Here is a 23430-nt window from a genome sequence, read left to right on the forward strand (position 1 = left end):
GATTGAAGAGGTGAGTTTTTTGAAGGTTGTGAGGTCAGTGCAGTCTCTGATGGGTTGTGGGAGTGAGTTCCAGAGGGAGGGGGCAGCGACGGAGAAGGCTCTGTCCCCCAAGGTTCGGTGCTTGATGCGGATGGGTATGGATAGGAGGTTGGCTTCTAATGAGCGGAGGCAGCGGGAAGGGGTGTGGTGGTGCAGCAGGTCTGTGAGGTAGGGGGGGTGCTGGTTGTTGAAGGTTTTGTGAGTAATTAGGAGGACTTTGAAGTTGATTCTTTGACGGACGGGGAGCCAGTGGAGGTTCTGGAGGACGGGAGGGATGTGGTCTCGGGAGCGGGTGTGGGTGAGGAGGCGGGCAGCAGAGTTCTGGATATGTTGTAGTTTATTTAGGAGGTTGGACGGTTTACCCTAGAGCAGGGGTCTTCAACGTTTTTCAGGCCAGGGACCCCCAAACTGATGGAGAGCTGGAGCAGGGACCCCCCTACTATATGTATGGCATACAATTGTGTTTTATATTAAACGGGGCCTAGTGCCGTGTATAAACATAGCTACTCTGTTATTGTACATTCAATACTAAGCTATTCAAATAATACACAGGTTAATATATTCATGTTTTTATTTTAAACATGTGCAAGGTACAGGGTGGCCGTGCCACTGCCATTTATAAACATACATCTTGAACACAACACAGAGCTATTAAAATAATTCACAGATTCAAGTTTTTACTTTAAAGAGCAACTTGCAGGTTAGAGACACCAGTGAATAAATGTGTAGGAAAATGATGAATACACTAGATTTAAAAAAAAATATTCAGAAATATACACTACAGTGACATCTGGCGTCGTTTTGTTAAGAAATGTTCACTTCCGCATAAAAAAGCCTCCGCACGTGACCTCACGCGTGTGAAGTAACATGGGGGAGAGCGGCCGGTCTAACGTATGAATAAACATGGATCACAATGCCAGTTTTGACACAGAAGAGGTTGAAAATATATATTCAAATGCATATGATTATAATTATGAGCCTGCTAGGCGTCCAAGAGACCAGGAGCAGCCAAGGATTAGAAAAAATAACGGCCATCAGCGAGAAATGGAGCTTTGGTGTGAGGAGAACCAGTGGAGAACAGAGCAGCTGTCTTGATGAGTGACCGGCATTAGCTACAGAATGTTAGCTAACGTCAGTCACATCACAACATTGTGAAGTTAGCAATCATATATCAGGCTATAACTAAAGTAGTATTGATAATATAGTAACGTTACTGGCAGGACTGTTGATACTGATCCATAACAGAAACTACTACGCAAGTATCAGCCGTATCTCGCGCTACCTAATGCAACTCCACACTACGGTGCTGTGTACCGGAGGGGAGACGTGAGATACGGCTGATACTTGACGATCTGGCGGAGAAAGGTTGTGGAGCAGAAGATAAGTTCTTCTGCCTCGATTTCTACATTTGCTACAATATGTTGGATTCATGTTAATGTGCATTTAAAGACATTTCAATTTGTGGGAAAAAAATCTTTTTTGAAAAAAAATTTTTTTTGTCTAATCAACCAAAGATTTCGCGACCCCCCTGCAGTACCTCCACGGACCCCCTGGGGGTCGTGGACTCCCTGTTGAAGACCTCTGCCCTAGAGCAACCCTAGGCACGCCGTAACCAGTGGGACACTAGGAATAAGTGGAATAAGTGTGCAAAATATTAAAATTGTATTTTCAGATCCTGAACGAGACAGCCGCCAGAGCGCGTCTCCCTGTTACCTGCACAAGGAAGCCATGCATGCAACACAGTGCAGAAGGATAACTTCTAGGCCCCACTCTCTTTAACTCCAGTCGACTTTCTGCTGTCTTTATTTGAAAGCCCAGTGGCGATCTGCTCATCTGTCATCAAAAATAATATGCTATAGTACAGTACAACTACTTCTGGTCTCTGCGTGTCATTCAAGCTAGGCTCTGTGTGTGTGGCACGAGCGCATTGTGTGTGAGTGAGCAAGATAGAGAGCGCACCGGTACCCCGGATTGTTGTTCTTGCATATGGTTAGCTAGCTATGCTAACAGATCTAAGGAGCTACAACCAGGTGGAGGAGAGCTCTCTCCTGTCAGACTGAGAGGCTGATAACCTCAGCTCAGGTGAGGTAAAGGCACACCTTTACATGATCATTATAGTTATAAAAAAATAAGAGAATAAATAAAAAAAGAGGTATGAAATACTATTTGACAGTAAAACAAGAATGCAGTTTAAAAGGGGAGTGATTTGTAAAATATCCGGAAAAAAAAATCTGTTTACAGTTCTGTTTATTATGGGTGGTGTTGACATATATATCCATAGATCTTTTAATTTGTCTCTCAAAGTGCACAAGATTGATGCTTTTAACTTCAATATTTAAAAAAAAGCATGCCTGTTGTGTGATAAATCGGATGTGGATCTTTTCATAGGCTCAGTCACTGGTACATTTTCATATACAAAGGTATGTTAAGGAAACTTCCATCATACATCTGCTCCCTGATCTCACGACGAATTGTAAGTGGCTACTGCCTGAGATCAAATGCTGTGGTTTTATTAAATGTGCCAACTGCTAGGACTGTCTTAGGGAAGATAGCTTTTAGATGCGCAGCTCCTCTGTCTTGGAATAGTCTGCAATTGAAATGGAAACTGAGCAATCTGGTACCACTAAATGTTTTTAAAGCTCGGTTGGATGCTACTCAATCGGTAGCTGTTGGTACCTGCTCATGTGGATAGTTATGTCAATTGTAATCCCTGTAATGATGCTGTATGATGTCCTTTTTGTTGTTCTGGTTATGTTTTTATGTTTCATTTGGAACCTACTTGAGCAGGTTTCCCTTGAAAAAGAGATCAATGATCTTAATGGGATACACCTGGATAAATAAAGGTTTGAAATGAAATGAATATGGATGGGAGCATACTTGGTGCTCATGTTTCTGTTTGTTACATTTAATTCACCCGTTTTGACCTTTGCTGTTAACACATTGCAAGTTTATTACTGAAGATTGGTGCTCAATCATCCTTGGTGATTAGTGATTTCAACTCAGATGTGAATGATAATAAGTAAATAAAGATAGCTGCTTTTTTGTTGTAATGATGCTATGCACTTTGTAATCAAATTACAGACCCGTTGGAAATGTTGATGTGATGTCATAATTGAAATTAATAATAATCTTAGTGTGGATTTTGAAGTAACGTGTTATGGCAAAAAAGTTTAATACAGCGTATTTTTGGTATATTCATTTTAATGTCACCTGATATATAAGAAGTGTGTTGAATTATGTTATCACTAATATATGTGTGTTAAATTTGAATGGACAGAGTACATTTTTTCCTCCTAATTATAGAGGTTTTTTATATATTCCTGAAACAATGTCCCATTTTTAGTAAAAGTAGATTAGCGCAATAGTCTTTTCTTCCACTTTTATGTATAATCAAAAGGGTGGTTTTTTGGCTATTTGTGAGTAGGTAAGGTACAGTATAACCTGTGATTTCTGCCTTGAGTGAAAAGATTACCCGTTAAGTATTTTTCAGAAAGTCTTGTTGCAGTTCCCAGATATCAGGAGAGGCCCATGAGTCTCTTTGTTAATCATCAATGGTCTTTGCAATTAACAGGGGAACTCCAAGAGAGATCTTCCTCAGATACAATGCAGTCAAAGTCTTGTTGGTTAATGATTCATTTCCTGCAAAGCTCATAAAGAGGCCTGGAGACCATGGTCCTTCTGATCTTATTAATAAATGTATTCATTCCAAGTAACTGACTTCGAGGTGAGAGGAAGTTCAGAGATGGCCTTAGGCTACAAGAACAGTTAACTTTTGTTAGTTAACTAATCCTATGGCCGTCATGGGACGATGACGTTTAAACATTTACAAAGATGGCTTTCATAAAGAAAGACATGTGACATTCGTGAGGGGCTGCAGGATAAGATGTGTGTATTCATTGCTGAACTATACCTGTGTTTGTGTTTTATTGATTTCTCTCCGTTTTATTCTTTCATGTGTGGGTACTAAATTGCTACAACATTGTGGAGTAGTTGGCTTAAACATGCTTAATTACTCTGTATGAAGTAGAAGCAGCTTTTCATGACAGAAGACTAGAGAGGTAGGGGAGGAGACATTCTTCATTAGACACAGCATGTCAAGTATCAGTGAAGTCTACATGTCTTATGCGTGTTTGATTGCTTTGTATCAATAATAGCAGTCTGTGTAACAAGAAGCTGGAAATATGAGAAGTGAAACCTTTGTATTATCTGGAATGCTGCATGGTAAAAATGAGTGTGCGTTACTATTTCAGAAGCTGTGTGTAAGATTGCTTGAGAGCAGAGGTAATGTTTCCTTGTTATTATTGATATTAAGGTAACTCACATGTGTTATTTGTATAATCCAACTATAAACAACTATATCTTAAACCTATCTTAAAAATACCAAAAGTATGTGAAAATGTATGTGCTTTAAAACTGATGGGGGAGGAGCAGTGGCGGCGCCAGAGATTTTCTCTAGGGGGTGCTGTGGGGTAGCTTGACGTTTCATAGAGGGTGCTCAAACTTTAAGGGTTTCCCATTAATGCACCAGCGCTACAGTTGAATTTTCTACTGCAACTCATACTTGACAACCCTCCCGATTTTCGCGGGAGACTCCCGATTTCATTGCCCTCTCCCGGTTTCCTCCCGATTTCTCACAGAATCAGATTTACACACAACTGTTTCCACTCGGACTTTAATACAGCTGAACCATTGTTTGGCTTCCATGGTAACACGTCTCTTTAGTAGCGCACGCAACTGAAAGTCTGGCAGGGTGAGGCAGATAGTCACGGAAAACAGAACAAAAATTGACAACTACTCTACTCTCTGCTCACTCCTTTCCTGCCCACACATATGCTCCATCAAGGATGGTGCTACAGGCCGCAAGGCATTGCATTTAGAACTACAATATAAGCATGTTAATGTTAATCTAACAGCTCCGGCGATCCACTAGCACCCCCCCCCCCCCCCCATCTTGCATTTTGAAATGCTCCCGAAGATTTTTTTTTAAAAGCATCAATCTGGTGCACTTTGAGAGCAAAATGAAGAGATCTATGGATACATCTCTCAACATATATGAAACAGAACTGTTAACAGATTTCTATTTCTTTATAGATATTTTACAAATCACTCCCCTTTTAAAACAAAATGTTTGAGACCCACTGAGATAACTAGATTAAAGTGAACTATCTAAACACTGAGAGTCCTTTACTTCACCTGAGCTGAGGTTATTTGAGACTCTCAGTCTGACAGGAGAGAGTTCTCCCTCCACTTTGTTGTTGAAAAAGCTCCTTATAGCCGTTAGCTTGGCTAGCTAGCACCAGATGCTAACCACAACGATCTCCGGTAGAGACCCACCGGTGCTCGCGCACGCACACAAAATGGCTCGTGCCACACACACACAGAGCAGAGCTTGAATGAAACACAGAGACCCAGAAGTAAGCTACTTGTACTCACGAGGCCTATTATGTGCAGAATCCCTCTCGCTTTCAGGTGGTTTTGATTGAGTGTCCACACGTGGATGTTTAAGGACTAAAAAACGATCCATTGGTCACTTTGCAGTTAGCAAATAATTTGGCGCTCCAGCTAACAGGAAGTCACTAAAGTGTCACAAAGTAATTTAGCCTATGGGTAGGTCAAAAATCTAATGGGTGCTGGCCATTGGCCTAATCACCTGTGTTGGCTTTATGTTTTTGGTCAAACATTTGTTTGTTTCACATTTGCATTGATGTAATCAATAATTTTTCTAATTTTTTATTTTTTTTTTAAATTAAAAAAATTCGAAAAAAAACAAAAAACATATTTCTTGGGGGTGCTTAGGGGGTGCTTTGGCAATCCTGGGGGGTGCTTCAGCACCCCCTAGCTCCTCCCTGGCGCCGCCCCTGGGGAGGAGAGAGGGAACTCTATGTAAGAATGGGTGTGTGTGAAAGCTGCAGTCATGGGAGACAACAAACACCAGAGGGGTTTGTTTTGCCTCAAACTTAAGGGTCGCCTCGGCTGGCTCACGCTGATTGGCTACGACAGGCCATCGTGTTTGTCTCTTGCAATAGATGACCCCTCTGGGAGGAGCATCCACACAACTCCTCCTGTTGTTTTTGCATGTAAGCCTGTTGTGTCCTTGGTCCGGTCTCTTTTGTCCTCAGGCTGTCCAGATAGTAAGATCTCTCAGATAGGAGAAAAGAGCAGGAGTACTCCTTTGTATTGTATTGTATTGTTATCTTTTACCATTAAAACAGATTATTGTTTAACTCGTATCCTGGTGTTTTTGAATCCCTTCCTTTTATGATTTTAACCAGCTCACCAAACGACACTTGGAGCCGAGGTGGGTTTTAGACCACTCAGCGCTCCTACAATTTGGCACACTGATTATATATATATTTTTAAATAGCACTTCATATCAACAAGGTTGCTGACCCTTGCCGGCGTAGAGGATGCTATTGCAGTAGTTGAGTGTAGGGATTTGTAGGTGAGGAGGAGGAGGAGTTTGTAGGTGATGCAGGACTTGACCGGGAGCCAGTGGAGGTTGAAGAGAGTGGGGGTGATGTGCTGCCAGGGCTTGGTGCGTGTGAGAACCCTGGCAGCTGAGTTCTGGATGTACTCGAGCCTGTTCAGGGTTTTGCTGGGAACCCCGGACAGGATTCCGTCACAATATTCCAGGCGTGAGGTAATGAAACAATGAATCAGCTTCTCAGCAACAGAGTCGGACAGTGATGGCCAGATTCTTGATATATTTCTGAGGTGGAAGAAGGCTAATCTTGAAACGGACTTGATGTGGTTTTGAAATGAGAGGTTTGAATCCAAGACAACTCCAAGGTTGCAGACCTGAGGGGATGGGGAGATGATGGAACCGTCGATGTTGAGGAGCAGCTCTCCAACCTTCCCGAGCAGTGATTTGGGGGCCACAACCATGAGCTCAGTTTTATCACTGTTTAGTTTGAGTAGGTTGGTGGTCATCCAGGTTTGAATTTTGTGTAGGCAGTTGAGTAGTGACTGAGGGGGGAGATGGGCAGAAGGTTTTGTGCTGATGTACAGTTGGGTGTCATGTCATCGGCGTAGGAGTGGAAACGGAGACCATGGCTGCGGATGATATCACCAATCGGAAGGATGTATATTGTGAATAGAAGGGCCTCCGAGCCTTGGGGGACTCCATGGTTGACAGAAGCACAGGGGGAGCTGCAGCCAGTGTGTGTGACAAACTGTGTCCGGTCCGAGAGGTATGGAAGAAGGAGAGGGAGAAGTCAGTGAGCCCAAGGAGTTCAGACAGGCGGGTGAGGAGGATATTATGGGAGACGGTGTCGAATGCTGCGGTGAGGTCGAGGAGGATGAGGATGTTCAGGTTGCCAGAGTCAGAGGAGAGGAGGAGGTCGTCAGAGATTTTGAGAAGAGCTGTTTCGGTGCTGTGTTTTGATCGGAAACTGTATTGAAATGGCGCAAAGAGGTCATTGGAGCTGAGGCGGGATTTAAGTTGTGAGACAATGACACGTTCAAGTATTTTTGACAGGAAGGGGAGATTTGAGATGGGCCGGAAATTGGACATGATGTCAGGTGTGAGTCCAGGTCTTTTGAGAATGGGTGTGACAGCAGCCAGTTTGAGAGAGGGGGGAACTGATCCAGATCTGAGGGAGGAGTTAATGATGGTGGCGATGAGTTGGGAGATGGTAGGGAGGCTCTCTTTAACACATTTTGAGGGCATAGGGTCAAGTGTGCAGGTGGAGTTAATTCCAGTCATGAAGTCGGACAGTTGCATGGGGGTCACAGGGGAGAAATGGGACAGGGGCTGTGAGGTGAAGGGGGGGGAGCCAGGAGGGGAGGTGGGGGTGCTCATGAAGGATTGCTGTAAATGTTGCTGATTTTGGTTTGGAAAAACGAGAAGAAGGAGTTGCACTGTTCGGTGGTGAAGGATGAGGTGGCGTTGTCACGGGGTTTGAGAAGTTTGCTGATGGTGGAGAACGCTTGGGGTTACTGGAGCCAGACTGAATGAGTTGTGAGTAGTAATTAGACCGGGCTGCTTTGAGTGCGTTTATTGAGTGCAAATTAAGAAACATCGGGGATGGAGATAATGGTAGTTTTTATGTCCTTTCTGATAATAGCAGCTATAGCACCACCCTGCCCTTGTGGGCGAGGTTTGTCGATGTATGTGAATCCTGCTGGGGTGATTTGATTTATAGAAAAATATTCCCGTGTGACAGGACCAAATGGACGGGATGGAGTGTGGGGACGTGGAATGAAAAAAAAACTTACGGCCGGCCAGAGCCTCTGTGTGGAGGACGGCGTTTGCGGAGTAATTTATTATCTGCGAGGATGTCCATGCAGTGGTTACCGGAGGAGAATCCTAGGAGGGGCTGACAGCCTGGCCAAGAGTGGGAGCCGGATGACCAGCCTACTAGCTTGTTAACTAGCTTGATAGCCACCGGCTGTAGGCGGCAGGGAGAGACGATGTCAGCGAGGAAGCCGGTTGATCGCACCGGGATGGGAAGACCCAAGTGAGACGAACCACGGAGTTAGGGTGGAGACAGAAATGTTAGCTAAGCAGACTTCAGAATATACAGAAACTTTGACAGGCTACATCATTAACTGCATTGAGGATGTGGCTCACACCAGATCCATCACCATCAGGGCCAACCAGAAGCCATGGCTGACAGGAGAGGTCCACAGGCTGCTGAGGGCCCGCAACATGGCCTTCAGAGAGGGCAACCCAGCTGGTCTCAGAGCAGCCAGGGCCGACCTATCCCGTGGCATCCGGAAAGCCAAACGACAGTACACTCGGAAGATTACAGCTCACTTCAGTGACAGCAGAGACACACAGAGCCTGTGGCAGGGTATTAGGACCATCACTGACTACGAATCACCACCACAGACCTGCGACAGTGACGCCTCTCTGCTGAATAGCCTCAACCTCACCTGCCAGTGTTTCCCCTAGCATTGTATTGGCGGGGCGCTGCACATTCTAAAAATAGCTCACAGATGGTGAGCAGGTACCGCGGTTTTGAACTACATGTTTGAATTTGACAGAAAACAACAATGAAACGCCAGCAGAAGAATAGTCTAATGAGTTGGGTGACAAAAAAAGACAGGAGATGTGAGTTGGTTTATTAAGTAAATTAGCTAAGGATAATTGGATGTTCTGTCTAGACCTGTTGATGTGAGGCTAATGCAGGATTTGCTAGCTTGATGCTACCGGCAGTGACTCAACAAATTGCCCCATAAAATGTATCGTCAGCAATGTATGACAAGCAGACTACTTGTTTAATGTTAGACTCACACCAATAGCTCAATATGATCATAATGCCATTGCTTTCATATCAGAGATCAGATGAGGTGGAGCTGCCTCCAGCAATAGAGGATGAGGCAGAGAGAAGCAGCAGCAGCACAGGGTTGAAGAAGGTATGTTATATGCTGTAGTTAGGTGATTTAAATGTATCAATGAAAGGAAGAAGTGTAGGCTATGTGATAAGAAGGGAATACAGTTTGAATAAAAGTAATAAAGTACAGTGTAACACTGTACTTTATTACTTTTTAATGTACAAATACTTTGTTACTGTACGATATCAATAACAATAATCCACAGCTCCTCTCTCTGCTCCAGAGGATAAAAAAATATATATTAAAAAAAATAATTCCGGGCAGCACCCTGCCAAGGCAGTAAACCTAGGGGAAACCCTGCCTGCGCAGAAAACAATGCCTCCACCCAACGACCAGGCTATCCGTCTTTCCCCAGGCACACTATTAAGGATTAACACCCAGAAAGCTTCTGGGCCTGACAACATTCCTGGCCATGTGCTAAAGGACTGCGCCGCTGAGCTCACAGATGTCCTCACAGACATCTTCAACATCTCCTTGAGCCAGGCTGTTGTTCCCTCGTGCTTCAAGGTAACCACCATCATACCTGTGCCGAATAAGTAATCACCTTCCTGCTTCAATGACTACCGCCGTACCGTAGCGCTGACTTCCACCATCATGAAGTGCTTTGAGAGGCTAGTCATGAAGCAAATCAAATCTGACCTCCCCCCCTTGCTTGATCCGTTTCAGTTTGTATACCAAGCAAAGCGGTCCACTGAGGATGCAATCTCCTCTGCTCTCCACCCAGCCCTCACCCACCTGGACACTAAAAACTCTTATGTTAGGATGCTGTTCATAGACCTTAACTCAGCGTTCAACACTATCATCCCCCAGCAGCTGGTTTGCAAGCTAACAAACCTGGGCCTCAGCCCCTTCCCCCTCAATTGGCTGCTGGACTTCCTCACTGCCAGACCGCAATCTGTACGGGTCGGCAACAACACATCCGGCACCATCACACTGAGTACGGGTGTGTGCTCAGCCCCCTGCTCTTCACCCTGCTGGCCCACGACTGCACACCAACCCACAGCTCCAACAACCGCATCAAGTTTGCGGATGACATAACCGTGCGGATGACACAACGACGAAACCCACTACAGGAGAGAGGTGAACCAGCTGGCCACGTGGTGCATAGACAACAATCTATTTCTCAATGTGGAGAAACTGGACTATAACTCCCCACACACACTCAGACACTCAAATCCAGCACAAGACACTTTTTTGACGCTGCTATGGACAATTTGCAATAAATGCACATTATATGGGCAATCTTGCACCGAAGATATTGATATTGAAGTGACTGTTATTTTGTATATATTTATTGCTGTGTTTTTTTATCTTAATGTGTGCATATGTATAAATGGGTCTGTTGATTGTGTATATAGGATATACATTTTTTATACATATTTTTATATATATTTTATTCAACCAGATAAAAGCATTGAGATAAAATCTAATTTTCAATGCTGACCTGGCCAAGAAGGCAGCAACGTTACACATAACATATAAGACATAAAATACAGAGAACATAACTAAGAAAACAAAAGACGAAAAGCAGTCACTACATTGTGCACATTAGGACAGTAAGAAAGGTATACTACTTATTACTGCAAGAGCAGCTGGTGGTAAGGACTTCAGACAACTTCAACTTAAAACATGCTATTGAGACAAGTACCCTCAGTTTTAGGCTTGATTGAAGGTCATTCCAAGACCAAGGACCATAATAAAAAAGACTCCTTTTTCCAGCCTCAGTCCGCACAGCAGGTACCTGGAACCTTATCCAGGCACTGGATCTGAGGTTATAAGAGTCACAAACTGGGGCAAATCTGGCACATATGTAGAGTGGAAGCTTACCTAAAATGGCTTTATACATTAATAAAAACCAATGCTGCATCCTACGCATAGTAAGTGAGGACCAACCAGTTAGGCTGTACAGTTTGCAATGATGAGTCCTATAGGGTGTATTTGATATATAACGCAGTGCAGCATGGTAGAGTGGGTCAAGTTTGGCCAAAACAGTGGGACAGGCAAATCTATAAATGGTATCACCGTAGTCCAGCTGGGACAGGAATAAGCCAGAGACCAACCTTTTACGGGATGAAATTGAAAAACCACATTTAAGTCTGAAAAGGAAGCCAAGAGTGAATTTCAATTTCTTTGTTAGAACTTCAATATGGTGTTTAAAGATTGCTGTCCAACCAAAAGCCCAGATATTTGAAGGTATCGACAAACTCAACAGAGACGCCATCAAGGGTGTCAATGGGGACGCAAGAGGACGCTGACTTGGGAGCAAAAAGCATTGCTTTGGTTTTCTTACTGTTCAATAGCAGTTTGGAATCAAGAAGTGCATGCTGCAGCGTGATAAAATCTGATTTTAAATTGGAAACGGCCATATCCAGAGAAGGAGCACATGAGTATACAATAGTGTCATCAGAATACATATGATAAGTCGAAAATTGCATCTGATTACAAATATTGTTTATATATAATAAAAAGAGCAAGGGCCCCAAAATAGAGCCCTGTGGAACTCCCTTCTCCAAGTTGACAGGGTCAGAGACAGTACTACCCAACCTGACATATTGAGTATGGTCGGTTTGATAACTCGGAAACCAGCAAATGGCATTATGACCGAAACGAGACACCAACATAACATTAGACATAATGTGGTGATCTACAGTATCAAATGGTTTGGCTAGGTCAATAAAAAATGCAACACAAACAGATTTGTTATCCAAAGCAGCCTTAATATCATCTAAGACTTTCAGACTGGCAGTCACAGTACTGTGCTTTGATCTGAATCCAGATTGCATAAGGTTAAGGATGTTGTGTGAATTTAAAAAAAGTTGTAGCTGAGTAGAAACTATGGACTCAAGAATCTTTGATAACACAGAAACACATTAACTGTTTCTACACGGACCACTATTGCGGTAAGCATGTTGTAACTTCCGGTTGTTGTTGTTGTCATCTCCGGATATCCCGTGTGCCTGTTCTGTTGCTGATAGCTTATTATCTTAAACTTAATCGATCGTTTTAAAACTCTTGATCACGGCAACTGCCTGACTTTGTAATCACACGTTACTACAGCTTAAGCACTCACTACTCTCCTTCTCTTAGCGACTGTAACTCCACAGTTGCCTATACTCTTTTCGGGTTTGCTAACGGTAGCTACTTTAGCTTGATAGCTAGACATGGCTCTTTCCCACCCTCGGGTGCTATTTCCTGCTCTAAACGTCTCATGTTTGGTTACTTCCCTACCTCCTTTACTGGTACCGATACATGTGTTAAATGTAGTATAGTTGTTAGGTTGGAGGCAGGAATCATGGCCATAGAAGCCCGGCTCTGCATCTTAGAAAGTAACTCAGCTACAGTAAAGCCCATGTTAGCCGGTGCGGACCGGTAAAAAGGTAGCTCCTCTTAGCCGTCCCCCGGCAACTCCCGAGCAGCAGGGAGATTGGGTGACTGTTCAGAAGGGGCATAACGCGAAACCCGCAGGTCCCCACCAACCCGTTCACGTATCTAACAGATATTCCCCACTCAGCGAGACACCCGCTGAGAAGCCAACTCTGGTTATTGGTAGCTCTATTATGAGACACGTGAATTTAGAGACCGAAGCCTCCACAGTCACATGCATTCCGGGGCCAGAGCGGGCGACGTTGAGGCGAGTAGTAATATTCATCCCGCTTTTGTCTCATTAGTATGCATAAAAAAGTGACAGGTCACACCTCCCCCCATTATGCAAATGAGCTAAGTCCCGCCTCCCCTTTGATCGAGGTGTGAAATCTCAAGTAGGTGTGATATCCCAAGTAGGTGTGAGATCCGTCGATAGGAGGGGGTTGATGTGTATTCACAGGTGTGAAAAGCCCCCACTGTTGCGCCTTATGGTGTATCATAAAAAATGTTTCAATCACATTAGTATGCATAAAAAGTGACAGGTGGGCCCGCCCCCAAGTCTATTAAAACAAAATGCCGCTTCCATCACATTAGTATGCATAAAAGTGACAGAAGGGCCCGCCCCAATTATGTGATGTCAGAAGACCGAGGGGGTGGAGTGAGATAAAAAAAAAAGAACCCCGTGCAGATAAAAAGCCAGTCATTTCCAATCATCAAGTCATCTTTCCAAAAAGAAAAAATGGCCAAGAGACGCCTCGATATGGGTTTAATCAGCGAGACGCCTGTGACAACTTACCGCCATCCGTCCGGAGCGCCAATCAAGAAACGGATGCAGTATCTGTGCCGGGTTCAAACACCTCCGGTCGAAGATCTTGAAGAGAAATGGCTTCCGGAAAATGAACATGTTTGGGGATACGTATTCAACTATATGGCGAATGAACTGCATTTCTACAATCTGAAGAATGGAGAAACGTATGGACCCCACAGTGTTAAAGCAACGTTGACCTCAACAGATTGGGCTGTGTTAACTCTGGTGTCTTCCAGAGATCTCCACGCAACCATTGTATCGGAAGAAGTAGTGCATCAAGAAAACACTGTGGAACCAGCGGTGTACAAGATATGTGCAACAAAAAGCAAAGAAACGCAAACAAAAAGCGAGATCAAAGAAGAGTTTTCACCGTTACCCCTCAATGTGGAGGAAGAAGAAGGAAATATCCCCCCGCAGCCAGAAGTGAAAAGAGTCCTGACAAGCACCGTCTGGGAAACTAAAAGCGGACCATCTGGGCGATGGTATTACCGCGCAAGCCGTTTGCTGACGCAGGGGGGAGGGTTTCTCTCTAAAACACAGTGTCCTGCCATCTCTCTCTGTTTCTGCTGATGTGTAAAATATACAAAATAACGTTTTATATACTTACTCTCTTGTTAAAAGGTGATGAAGTTTGTAGCGTAAGCCAGCCATCAGTCTTCTAGTTTTAAGGATCGAAGGATCCAATGTATTTTTAAATGGAGCAGAAATAGAACTAGTCTCCCAGTGCAAGTATCTTGAACAGAGAGTGTCATATTGGACTCGCACTTGACTTTTTAAGAAACATATCCAGAAAGTATCCAATACCATTAAATTCAACTTGCAACATTTTAAACAATTTAGACCTTTTTCTTAACTGTCAATGCTGCAAAGTCATACCTCCACTGTATGATTCTATCCCACATTGAATACTGTTTTACAAACTGGTCGTTTGCTTGTGCCACACACCTGAAACCCATAGAACAGCTGTTCAAGAGAGCTATCCAGGTGTTTGACAGAAAGCCACAGTCATACCACCACTGTACCATCCTTGAATATGCATGCTCTTTCTGCATATCATGTATTTATTTTTGCTGTATGTATATATATATAAATGTCATATTCTTATATGCTGTATGTGACGGGACTATAGATGGAAATTAGCTCAGAGCTAAAATCCGGCTCATTTACACTTGTAAGCATTATATTTGTTTTAAAGTGTTCATCAATGTGCACTACGGTCGCCCTGAAGAAAATTAAACATTAAAATATGTTATCGATGTCCCCATTCCCAGTTTGTTTTGGGAATAATTGCGATGTTTTTGGTAGCTCTTAACAAAACAGAATTTTTGTAAAAGACTGCGACTGTAAAAGGCAAGTTTGTGATTTTAACACTGTTTCGATGAAACAATACATTATACAATATTACGACTTTTTGCCATATTTTTAACACAATCTTTTTTTTTGGGTTGTAGGAATTCAAGATATTTTGCATGTCATGCATAAACACGGTGTCATCTTTTCCTTGAAACTGACGTGCTGCCCCTTTTACAAAACAAGTTATTTTTCTGCTTCTTCATCCTCTGAATTTTCCTCCCCCGTCCCTCTTCCTTCAGCCAGCACAACAAGAATCAAGGTGGATCTGTGAAATGAAACACCTCTTCCCAAAGCATGACTTCCCTATTGAGAGCATGCGTCTAGGGCAATAGGGTCTAAACCAAATGGCCAGATATATTAACGTGCAGAACGTGTGGTATGTTTGAAGACTAACCATTTATCCAGTTCAAGCTGTCTTTAAGATGTGACATTGCGCTCTGACTATCCCCCGTAAAATCGTGACAAACTATTACTTATTCTTAAATTTGACCTCTTGCTGCTTGGTTGAAAATGATAGATGAAAAAAGAAATACTCAAACAGCGAGGGACATTATACTGGTGAAAAAACTCTCAACGACGATGTTCAGTAAACGATCAATCAAAATCGAAGGATCCAATGTATTTTTAAATGGAGCAGAAATAGAACTAGTCTCCCAGTGCAAGTATCTTGAACAGGGAGTGTCATATTGGAACTTGCACTTGACTTTTTAAGAAACATATCCAGAAAGTATCGAATACCATTAAATTCAACTTGCAACATTTTAAACAAATTAGACCTTTTTCTTAACTGTCAATGCTGCAAAGTCATACCTCCACTGTATGATTCTATCCCACATTGAATACTGTTTTACAAACTGGTCATTTGCTTGTGCCACACACCTGAAACCCATAGAACAGCTGTTCAAGAGAGCTATCCAGGTGTTTAACAGAAAGCCACAGTCATACCACCAATGTACCATCCTTGAAAATCACAATTTCTTGAGTTTTTGACATTTTTATGTCTTTTAAAAGTATGTGTTTTTAAAAAAATAATATTTACATAGGCTGGCCCCCCTCCCCTTTGGGGAATTCATCCACAGAAAACACACTTGACGCAGCACTAGGTCAGAAACCAGAGGAGACTGTGAGGTCCACCACAGACGGACCACCTTTGGACAAAATGTCCTCTCCATTAAAGGCAGCTCATTGTGGAATAGCCCCCCAACTGAGATACGGGATTGTCCCACTCTCAATAGTTTTAAAGGTCAACTTAAAGAATGGTTGAGCAACAAACAGACGTGTAATCACTGTTAAATAAATGCACTTTAACACAGGGGTATCTCCTCTTGCACTTTATGTAGCGCTTTTATCTTATCTTGCACTTTATATATCATAGCTGCTACATTGTACTGCCATGTGGTAAATGCTTGTATGCTGCTCATGCTCTTTCTGCATATCATGTATTTTAATTTTGCTGTATATATATATATATATATAAATGTCATATTCTTATATGCTGTATGGGACGGGACTACAGATGGAAATTAGCTCAAAGCTAAAATCCGGCTCATTTACACTTGTAAGCATTATTTTTGTTTTAAAGTGTTCATCAATGTGCACTACGGTAGCCCTGAAGAAAATTAAACATTAAAATATGTTATCGATGTCCCCATTCCCAGTTTGTTTTGGGAATAATTGCGATGTTTACTATGTTTTGGTAGCTCTTAACAAAACAGAATTTTTGTAAAAGACTGCGACTCTAAAAGGCAAGTTTGTGATTTTAACACTGTTTCGATGAAACAATACATTATACAATATTACGACTTTTTGCCATATTTTTAACACAATATACTTGTACCTTCTTTTTTTTGTGGTTGTAGGGCTTCAAGATATTTTGCATGTCATGCATAAACACGGTGTTATCTTTTCCTTGAAACTGACGTGCTGCCCGTTTTACAAAACAAGTTATTTTTCTGCTTCTTCATCCTCTGAATTTTCCTCCCCCGTCCCTCTTCCTTCAGCCAGCACAACAAGAATCAAGGTGGATCTGTGAAATGAAACACCTCTTCCCAAAGCGTGACTTCCCTATTGCATGCGTCTAGGGCAGTAGGGTCTAAACCAATTGGCCAGATAAACTAACATGCAGAACGTACGGTATGTTTGAAGACTAACCATTTATCCAGTTCAAGCTGTCTTTAAGATGTGACATTGCGCTCTGACTATTTCCCGTAAAATGGTGACAAACTATTACTTATTCTTAAATTTGACCTCTTGCTGCTTGGTTGAAAATGATAGTTGAAAAATAACTTTAAAAAAAAAAAAGACTCAAACAGCGAGGGACATTATACTGGTGAAAAAAACTCTCAATTCTACAGATGACTCCCCCTCCACTCAACGCAATAAGTCCCTCCCTCCACTCAGCAAAGCATCTAAAACTAAGGACCCCACTAAGACGACAGTTTGAAAACTAGCTATGGATCTGAGAAAAACCAAGTCTCCCCCCGTGAGTTGCAGCCAGGAACAAACTCCTGGACTGCCATCATCACCACCATTCTGGACACCCGAATCTTGCAGTACTACTGCTGCTTATTTTGCTCCTTGGGCCAAGACGTCTCTGTTTATGGACACAGTGAAATCAGTGTTGGTTGATATTGTGGAGGGGGTGATACATCGGTACAGAGAAGAAATATGCAACGGATGCCGAGTCAGTCACCCCGGCCAGAGGCAACACGATTGTCTGAATGACATGCCCGATTTTTTCTTCAGAAACAATTACAACGCGTTAATGAAAATACTCTGGCTCACCGACTTCATTACTGAGATCGACCAGACTCTTATTGATAAAGAAATGTTCACGGATGATTGGAGGATCCAAGGCGCTTCGGAGGCTTTTCTGCACAATCTCAAAAATTGTAGACGCCTCAAGGAGAGACTTGAAAAGATCCATGCCGAGTTGGATGGAGAAGAAGAAGACTAATAACCTGCGGTTGGTTGAAGCCAGGGATTTTTTCTTTTTTCGATACATTGACTTTTTCTTTAAAGTAAAATAAAAATGGGGAACTACTATGCAAAACGCTCGGTATATATTGATCAGAATGTAGTCAATACCCTTTTAATAAGTGTGGTGATGAGGACGATTGAAAACAGAGTGAATAGTGATCCCCGAGTAAACAGAATGGCTGAAGTTTGTAAACTAGAAGACATTTTTAGGGCCCTATAAATTCCGTTTTCATTTTCACCAAATTCCGTTTTGTGTCTTTCTAAATTCCGTTTTTTCCGTTTTAATTTTTTAGAATTCTGTTTTTTCCGTTTTTTTCCGTTTTAATGTTTTGGAATTCTGTTTTTTTTCCGTTTTTTTCCGTTTTAATGTTTTGGAATTCTGTTTTTTTAACCTATTTACTCGTATTTTACCACAAAAAAAGGGTGTGTTTTAATGTTTTCAAATAAAATGTACACTAAATAGAAATGACCTCCCATTTATTGAGGCGACACAATATTGCACATTCCCTCAATACTTTATTTACTTGAAAAACTTGCAACAAAACATTGCACTTCAAGTTCCAACAAAAGTTTTCTTTTGAGCTGTAAACTTTCTAGTGAAAACAAATGGCATTTAAAAAAATAAAGTGCTCAACAAAAGTTAGCTTATGAGCTGTCAACTTTCCAGTGAAAACAAATGACATTTAAAAAAAAAAATAAAGCGCTCAATTAGCCTTTTTTTTCTTCAAGTGAAAAATGACAGCTTTAAACAAAACACTCAATTTCAGAGTCATTCAAAACATAAATCAAATTTAAAATATATATAGTTTTACCATCTTCTCCAAGGGGATGTCGGCCTCAGCACACATAGCCACAAAATCCTCGACAAACGCTTTTCTTAATTCCCCTGACTTGAACGAAGCAGTAACGCTAGTCTGTAGGGACGTGGAGGGCTTGCTAGCATTAGCTTGACATTTTTCCCTGTTCCTAAAGTGACTTTTGGATAACAGGTGGTCATCGCACGTATTTTTGCGCTTCCAGTCAACAGAGTGTTGACAAAATTTACAATACATCACGTCACCCGACACGTAGAAGTCAGCGGGGAACTGCTCTGCTCGTGATTGAGCGGATAGCCCCGTATTCCGTATCTTTTTAGCTGACGGAGGGACAGCCATGCTTGCATTTCACTTGTGTTTGTTGGGGGTGGCGGGACGGGACCGCATGAGACAGTGACGCTGATTAGCGTCCCCCGGGAAAGTTTTCCCAGGTTTTTTGTTTCACTTCCTCACGAAAACAGCATTTCAGTCTAATTATGTCAAATTCCGTGATTATCTGCTTTTTTCGGGAATTTCCGCGATTCCGTCCGCGATTCCGCGATCGCGGAAAATATAGGGCCCTACATTTTGGATATTTTTCGTTCTGGCAGTACTATTCCTGGTCATTGGGAAACGATTGTAAACGAAACATTTAAAGTGGTCCTGGAATCTTCATTTTCCGAAACATTCTGTAACATTACCGAAGAAATGAAACAAACACCAAAAGTGTATCATGTGCTCTCATTGTATGCTCTGTTTGTAGATGTAATGCATCTTTGTGTCAAAAACAGCATACACATGAATATTTTGACTGAAGTGAAAAAGCTCCATCATGATATTTCCAGTAATCTGGGGAATTCTAAGCTGGAGACGGTCCTGGGGATGTTACAATTAGTATAACTATTGATTTTGTGTGTGAAAATGTTTAAATGTAAAAAGAAAAAAAAAATTTTTTAATAAAAAAAAGTGTTTTTTACATTTTAAAAACTGTTGTCTTCATTATAGCAAGGGGAGCGTGTCTGATACATGTGTATTACAGTCCTTCACATGCACTGTTGTCTTCATTATAACAAGGGGAGGGTAACAGTGAAGATGTATGATACATGTGTATTGAAACGTGCGTATTATACCCCCACAGAAACACAGAAACATGGAAACACAGAAACACAGAAAACACAGAAACACAGAAACACAAAAACACAGAAAACACAGACACACAGAAACACAAAAACACAAAAACACAAAAACACTGAAACACCGACACACCGAGACACAGAACCACAGAAACACAAAAACACAGAGAAACACAGAAACACAAAAACACAAAAACACTGAAACACCGACACACCGAGACACAGAACCACAGAAACACAGAAACACAAAAACACAGAGAAACACAGAAATACAAAAACACTGAAACACCGACACACAGAACCACAGAATCATTATTTTAAAAAGTAAAATAGTATCAGCCTCCCATCGACTTTTTAAAATACTGATGTGTTTATTCAAAAACAATACTAGCACACAAGCCTGTTTTTTGTGTTTTCAGTGTTTCTGTGTGTCGGTGTTTCAGTGTTTTTGTATTTTTTGTGTTTTTGTGTTTCTGTGTTTCTGTGTTTTCTTTGTTTCTGTGGTTCTGTGTTTCTGTGGTTCTGTGTTTCTGTGTGTCGGTGTTTCTGTGTTTATGTGTTTCTGTGTTTTCTTTGTGTCTGTGTTTTTGTGTTTCTGTGTTTCTGTGTTTTTGTGTTTCTGTTTTTCTTTGGTTCTGTGGTTCTGTGTGTTGGTGTGTCGGTGTGTCGGTGTTTCAGTGTTTTTGTGTTTCTATATTTCTGTGTTTCTCTGTGTTTCTGTGTTTTCTGTGTTTCTGTGTTTCCATGTTTTTGTGTTTCTGTGTTTCTGTGTCTCTGTGGTTCTGTGTTTCGGTGTTTCTGTGTGTCGGTGTTTCAGTGTTTTTGTGTTTCTGTGGTTCTGTGTGTCGGTGTTTCAGTGTTTTTGTGTTTTTGTGTTTCTGTGTTTCTCTGTGTTTTTGTGTTTGTGTTTCTGTGTTTTCTGTGTTTTCTGTGTTTCCATGTTTTTGTGTTTCTGTGTTTCTGTGTCTCTGTGGTTCTGTGGTTCTGTGTTTCTGTAGTTCTGTGTCTCTGTGTTTCGGTGTTTCAGTGTTTCAGTGTTTCTGTGTTTCTGTGGTTCTGTGTGTCGGTGTTTCAGTGTTTTTGTGTTTCTGTGTTTCTCTGTGTTTTTGTGTTTCTGTGGTTCTGTGTCTCGGTGTGTCGGTGTTTCAGTGTTTTTGTGTTTTTGTGTTTCTGTGTTTCTGTGTTTCTGTGTGTCTGTGTTTTCTGTGTTTCTGTGTTTTTGTGTTTCTGTGTTTCTGTGTTTTCTGTGTTTCTGTGTTTCCATGTTTCTGTGTTTCTGTGGGGGTATAATACGCACGTTTCAATACACATGTATCATACATCTTCACTGTTACCCTCCCCTTGTTATAATGAAGACAACAGTTCTTAAAATGTAAAAAACACTTTTTTTTATTTAAAAAAAAAAATGTCCTATTTACATTTAAACATTTTCACACACAAAATCAATAGTTATACTAATTGTAACATCCCCAGGACCGTCTCCAGCTTAGAATTCCCCAGATTACTGGAAATATCGTGATGGAGTTTTTTCACTTCAGTCAAAATATTCATGTGTATGCTGTTTTTGACACAAAGATGCATTACATCTACAAACAGAGCATACAATGAGAGCACATGATACACTTTTGGTGTTTGTTTCATTTCTTCGATAATGTTAAAGAATGTTTCGGAAAATGAAGATTCCAGGACCACTTTAAATGTTTCGTTTACAATCGTTTCCCAATGACCAGGAATAGTACTGCCAGAACGAACGATATCCAAAATGTCTTCTAGTTTACAAACTTCAGTCATTCTGTTTACACGGGGATCACTATTCACTCTGTTTTCAATCGTCCTCATCACCACACTTATTAAAAGGGTATTGACTACATTCTGATCAATATATACCGAGCGTTTTGCATAGTAGTTCCCCATTTTTATTTTACTTTAAAGAAAAAGTCAATGTATCGAAAAAAGAAAAAATCCCTGGCTTCAACCAACCGCAGGTTATTAGTCTTCTTCTTCTCCATCCAACTCGGCATGGATCTTTTCAAGTCTCTCCTTGAGGCGTCTACAATTTTTGAGATTGTGCAGAAAAGCCTCCGAAGCGCCTTGGATCCTCCAATCATCCGTGAACATTTCTTTATCAATAAGAGTCTGGTCGATCTCAGTAATGAAGTCGGTGAGCCAGAGTCTTTTCATTAACGCGTTGTAATTGTTTCTGAAGAAAAAATCGGGCATTTCATTCAGACAATCGTGTTGCCTCTGGCCGGGGTGACTGACTCGGCATCCGTTGCATATTTCTTCTCTGTACCGATGTATCACCCCCTCCACAATATCAACCAACACTGATTTCACTGTGTCCATAAACAGAGACGTCTTGGCCCAAGGAGCAAAATAAGCAGCAGTAGTACTGCAAGATTCGGGTGTCCAGTATGGTGGTGATGATGGCAGTCCAGGAGTTTGTTCCTGGCTGCAACTCACGGGGGGAGACTTGGTTTTTCTCAGATCCATAGCTAGTTTTCAAACTGTCGTCTTAGTGGGGTCCTTAGTTTTAGATGCTTTGCTGAGTGGAGGGAGGGACTTATTGCGTTGAGTGGAGGGGGAGTCATCTGTAGAATTGAGAGTTTTTTTCACCAGTATAATGTCCCTCGCTGTTTGAGTCTTTTTTTTTTTTTAAAGTTATTTTTCAACTATCATTTTCAACCAAGCAGCAAGAGGTCAAATGTAAGAATAAGTAATAGTTTGTCACCATTTTACGGGAAATAGTCAGAGCGCAATGTCACATCTTAAAGACAGCTTGAACTGGATAAATGGTTAGTTTTCAAACATACCGTACGTTCTGCATGTTAGTTTATCTGGCCAATTGGTTTAGACCCTACTGCCCTAGACGCATGCAATAGGGAGGTCACGCTTTGGGAAGAGATGTTTCATTTCACAGATCCACCTTGATTTTTGTTGTGCTGGCTGAAGGAAGAGGGACGGGGGAGGAAAATTCAGAGGATGAAGAAGCAGAAAAATAACTTGTTTTGTAAAACGGGCAGCACGTCAGTTTCAAGGAAAAGATAACACCGTGTTTAAAAATATGGCAACAAGTCGTAATATTGTATAATGTATTGTTTCATCGAAACAGTGTTAAAATCACAAACTTGCCTTTTAGAGTCGCAGTCTTTTACAAAAATTCTGTTTTGTTAAGAGCTACCAAAAACATAGTAAACATCGCAATTATTCCCAAAACAAACTGGGAATGGGGACATCGATAACATATTTTAATGTTTAATTTTCTTCAGGGCTACCGTAGTGCACATTGATGAACACTTTAAAACAAAAATAATGCTTACAAGTGTAAATGAGCCGGATTTTAGCTCTGAGCTAATTTCCATCTATAGTCCCGTCACATACAGCATATAAGAATATGACATTTATATACATACAGCAAAAAGAAATACATGATATGCAGAAAGAGCATGAGCAGCATATTCAAGGATGGTACAGTGGTGGTATGACTGTGGCTTTCTGTCAAACACCTGGATAGCTCTCTTGAACAGCTGTTCTATGGGTTTCAGGTGTGTGGCACAAGCAAACGACCAGTTTGTAAAACAGTATTCAATGTGGGATAGAATCATACAGTGGAGGTATGACT

General features: G+C 41.6%; 1 protein-coding gene across 1 annotated transcript in view; it reads right to left on the bottom strand.

The window, feature by feature from the left end:
• frem1b (Fras1 related extracellular matrix 1b) overlaps positions 1-23430 on the bottom strand; it is a 273903-nt gene that overhangs the window by 822 nt on the left and 249651 nt on the right. The gene's annotated exons all lie outside the window — the stretch shown is intronic.

The sequence above is a fragment of the Notothenia rossii genome (assembly GCF_949606895.1).
Source record: "Notothenia rossii genome assembly, chromosome: 1".
In the NCBI taxonomy this organism is placed as follows: domain Eukaryota; kingdom Metazoa; phylum Chordata; class Actinopteri; order Perciformes; family Nototheniidae; genus Notothenia; species Notothenia rossii.